Source organism: Notamacropus eugenii, chromosome 6 (assembly GCF_028372415.1).
Source record: "Notamacropus eugenii isolate mMacEug1 chromosome 6, mMacEug1.pri_v2, whole genome shotgun sequence".
Taxonomy (NCBI): Eukaryota; Metazoa; Chordata; class Mammalia; order Diprotodontia; family Macropodidae; genus Notamacropus; species Notamacropus eugenii.
Window position 1 is genome coordinate 339,665,926 of NC_092877.1, and position 4,456 is coordinate 339,670,381.

Sequence of the window (4,456 nt, forward strand, 5' to 3'; positions counted from 1 at the left end):
ACTGGTTGTCCCACAGACATCTTAAACTCCACATGACCAAAAAAGAACTGATGATCTGCTTATTTTCTCTCTCCACCTCCATCCTAACTTCCCTATTACTGTCAGACACCACCATTCTCAGTTGCAGTCACTCAGACTTTATAATCTCTCATCCTTGATGGCTCCTTTTCACTCAACCCATACATCTAATCCATTGCTAAAGCTTGTTTCCATCTCCACATCCTTGTGTGTGTCTCTTTCTCTCTATGCATATGGCCAAGACCGCTTGCCCAGACTATTGCAATAACTTCTAGGTAGTCTCCCTGACTCAAGTCTCTTCTCACTCCAGTCCATCCTCCACTCATCTGTCAAATGGATCTTCCCAAAGCAAAAATCTGACTAATATCATTCCCTGCTCAATAGATTCGAGTTTATTACCTCCAGGATCATATGTAAAATTCACTGATTGGCTTTTAAAATCCTTTACAGCCTGGTCCTTTCTAGCCTCCATATATTCTTTAATCCAGAGACACTGGCCTCCTTTCTGGGACGGTGGCCTCCCACGAGACACTCCATTTTCTGATTCTTGGTACTTTCACTGGCTGTCCCTCATTCCTGGAAGGCTCTCCCTCCTTATCTCTCCCTCCTGCCTTCCCTAAATTACTTCTGGACTCAGCTAAAATCCCACCTTCTACAGAAAGTCTTTTCTGATCTCCCTTCAAGCTGGTATCTTCCCTCTGAGATTACCTTGATTTTTTCCTGTCTATGTTTTGTTAGTATGTAGTTGTTTACATGTTGGATCCCCCACTGAACTTGAGGCTCCTTGGGCACAGGGATTGTTTTGATTTGTATCCCTAGTTCTCTGTGTAATGCTGGGCATGCACAGAGTGGGTACTTAATAAAAACTTGTTAACTTGGACATCCTGCCTCCATCTCAAGAACTGACAAATTCTTACTTTCCTTTCTCAACATTCTAAGGAACATTGACGTAGCCCTTGGAAGGGATAAGGCTGTTTCAACCTAGCTGAGTTGGTCAGGGACATCTCAATTATCTTCAATACCATTCTTTTCAGCTTGGTGAGACCTGCCAGAGCTTACACTCCACTCAGGAATTTAGACTCCCTCCCTCCTTCCCCATGAAGAGGACTTTAGTGCTTGTACTAGGAGAAAGAAATATGGTCACTGATTACACTGTCTTTAGAGATGTCACCGTGGTTGACCAGGATACCTATAATGGGAACTCCTAGTATTAATTTTTAGTGTACTTTTTTTTTCATGGAAGTCTCATAGGTTTTATTAATCTAAAACTATTGGGGGAGGAGTGACCAAGAGGCTCCTGCTAAGTTACCTATCAGTCTGGGTACCTGAGCAAGGCAGTGGATTCACGAAAGGAGCTAGGATACCTGGGAAGCTGGGGATAGATCTGCCTTCAGACCCCAGGATCAGAGAGAGAACACTAGTCTTGAATTGTTACACCCCAGCTATATGACATTAGGAAGTCACTCTTACCTTCAGTTTCCCCATTTGTAAAAATTCAAGTATATGGTCTTTCTAAAAGGTCCTTTTCAGACCTGCTATTTCAGGGTTTCAAGTCCTTTACATCTCTAAATCCTTTTGATTCCCTTCCCATCCATCCAAATCTAGATTAGAAATGGGTCTAGGAAATCTGGGTCTTCCAGAGGCCCATGGTAGGGAAATCAGGAAGGCTAAGTCCTGTCCTTGGGGGGAGAGGGAGGTTACTTTGTAGAGGTGTGGGGCTGAGGCAGCTTGTCAATTCTTCTTTATTTCATTTAAGATCCAGGTCTGGTAAAGGCACAGGTTGGCATAAACACCACGATACCCGGGCAGAGTGCAGTGTTCCATGCCCCAAGATACCAGGCCCTGCAGGACCCCATTGCACACCAAGGGGGCTCCAGAGTCACCCTGGCAGGAATCCTTGCCCCCTTTCTCATCCCCAGCACACACCATACCAAGAGTGATGGCTTTTCCATAGTAAGCATTTTTGCAGCTTTCCTCAGAAAAGATACTGATCTTCAGACGCTGGAGGGTGCTGGGATATTTGGTGAAAGGAGTGGACACGGTACCCTAGCTGGACACCAGATAGTCTGTGCTCGTATTGGCACAATTTTTTGCCAGCTGAATGGGTTGAACTTGGTTGGTCAGCTTCACTGGCTTCTCCAGGTAGAGCAGCATGAGGTCATTGTTTCTGGTTCTGGGGCTGTAGGAGGGGTGGGTAGCTCAATGCTCCACCCCGACTGACTGCTGATAGGGCTCCAGGAGTCTAATATTGTGCTTTCCCAAGACCACTCGAAGGTTCCAGTGGTTCCAGTGAGCTGCCGTGAGGACCCAGTGATTGGACAGCAAGACACCTCCACAGTGGAATTTCTGATTGGCTAAGAATGCGGCCTGCCAGGGCTGGGAGTTGGGAATACACGTTTGACCACCAATGATCTTTTCTTCATTCCTCTCTGCATTGGCAGCGACCCACAGAAGAGGAAGTGTTAAGAAGAAAAAGAACATTTCTGAAGAGTTGTCTAATTGGGGTTGGGAAGGTCCGAGGACAAGTAGATTAAAAAGTTGGCTAACAGAAACTATTCTACTCAGAAATGCAGATACAGAAATCGATGGAATGAGATAGACAGAGTACCACAGGCAGGCAGACAGTGCCCCTAACTGGATAGAGGACTGTGGAGGCTGAGAGAAGGAGGAAGTACAAGCAGATAAGAAGTGGTTGAGAGCCAGATTCCTCCCAGGAAGAAAGGGGAAAAAGGGGAGAAGGACTGGTCTAGGAGAAGGTCTCTTCCTCTTGTCTCCTTTAGTGTGCTTTTCAATGTAATTGACAGACATGATCTCATTTGATCCTTCCAACTACTCCATGAGGAAAACAGGGCTGATATTGACATTCCTATTTTACAAATGAGGAAATAGAAGCATCGAGAGATGGAAGTGATTTACTCAAGGGTCCCATAGATAGTAAGAAGTCTAGTTGGTATTAGAACCCAGGTCTTCTGACTCTAAATTCTGCCATTTTGTGTGTGTATGTATGAACACATACATACACACACACTCACACCATACAACACAAACATACACACACACACACACACACACACACACACACACCCACACACACCTTGTCACGCTTGAAAGATCCAGTGCTGAATTAACAGTAAATACTACATTTGGTAACAGCATCTTTTGAAAGGTTGCAGGTTGCATGCACATTGAGGTTGCAAGATGACTGGGTGAATTTCCAAGATCATGATGCATTACCATCTAGGTAGGGATGGGGCGTGGCAGTGCAGTGTGGAGGAAAGGGACTAGAATGGTTCCTACACCTGTCCTAATTAATATCACCATGCCCAAAGTTGCTGCTTTTACACCAGTTCATATGTTGAGGAAGTGAAAACCTCAGGAGTCAGGGAGAAAAGCAAGGGGAAATAGGATGCTAGGAGAAAAGGGAAGGAAGGAATGTAAAAAAAAAATTGCCAAGAGGTCAACTGAGACCCTCTCTCTCTTCTTCCCCCCTCCCACCTCCCCCTCCCCTTCTCTATGATGAAGACAGTTCTGCCCATTTTCCAGCAGCAAATTGGTGACTACTCATAAATGAATCTATTCCTATCCACATCCATTTTATGTTTCTAGTCACACCTCAGTGTGGCATAGATGGTGTTTGCTTGGGGCTTATAGTTTTAATTTCCATCTGACTAACTGCTGGGCAGTTGGCAGTCTGCACAGAACTTTAGGCTGAAAAAATATGTATTAGAAAGGGCTTTGGGATCAAAGTAATGCCATCAGAGATTAATCTAACACTTCTCCAGAATCTCAAGTTTCACTATAGTCTTTATCTGATTTGTCTTCCAAATATTCCCAACAGATCAGTCTGGAAAGGTGTTATTGACTTTCCTGGACAAAGGTAACCCTTGAGAAGATGGTTCATCCAACTTAAAGCCCAGCTGAGTGACTTTGGGAAAATCACGCCGTATCACTGCACTCTGGGGTTTCCTCATAATAATAGTTGACCCTTAAATACTAAAAGTGTTCATAAAGCCCAGTACACACCTTATCTCACTGAACCCACACGACAACTCTTCCCCACCCCAACTATAGCTCTTGTTATGTTTATATTTTGTAGATGCAGAAGTTGAGGCAAAGTGGTTTGCCCAGAGTCATGGATCTAATAATGAGTGTCATTGGTCATTTCTGACTCTGTGTCTGCTGCTTTTTCCAATGGATTCAGTTTCTGTCTCATCTGTACAAAAAAGGGATTAAACTAGATGATGAAATTCAATTGAGCAAGCATTTTCTAACTACATACTATGTGCCTAGCTTACATTCTGTGGCATAAGGGGAGGAAGGGAACAGTGACATGCATTTATAAATTAAAAAATATATTTACAAATCACATCTTGCACATGCACACACATATAAGCTACAATTTCCAAAGGGAGGACACCGCAGGTCTAACAGGAAGCTG

General features: G+C 44.1%; 1 pseudogene; it reads right to left on the reverse strand.

Moving 5' to 3' along the window:
- Window positions 1-1,749: 1,749 nt before the first annotated feature.
- On the reverse strand, window positions 1,750-2,499 carry LOC140511699 (kallikrein-14 pseudogene; annotated as a pseudogene).
- Window positions 2,500-4,456: the final 1,957 nt, after the last annotated feature.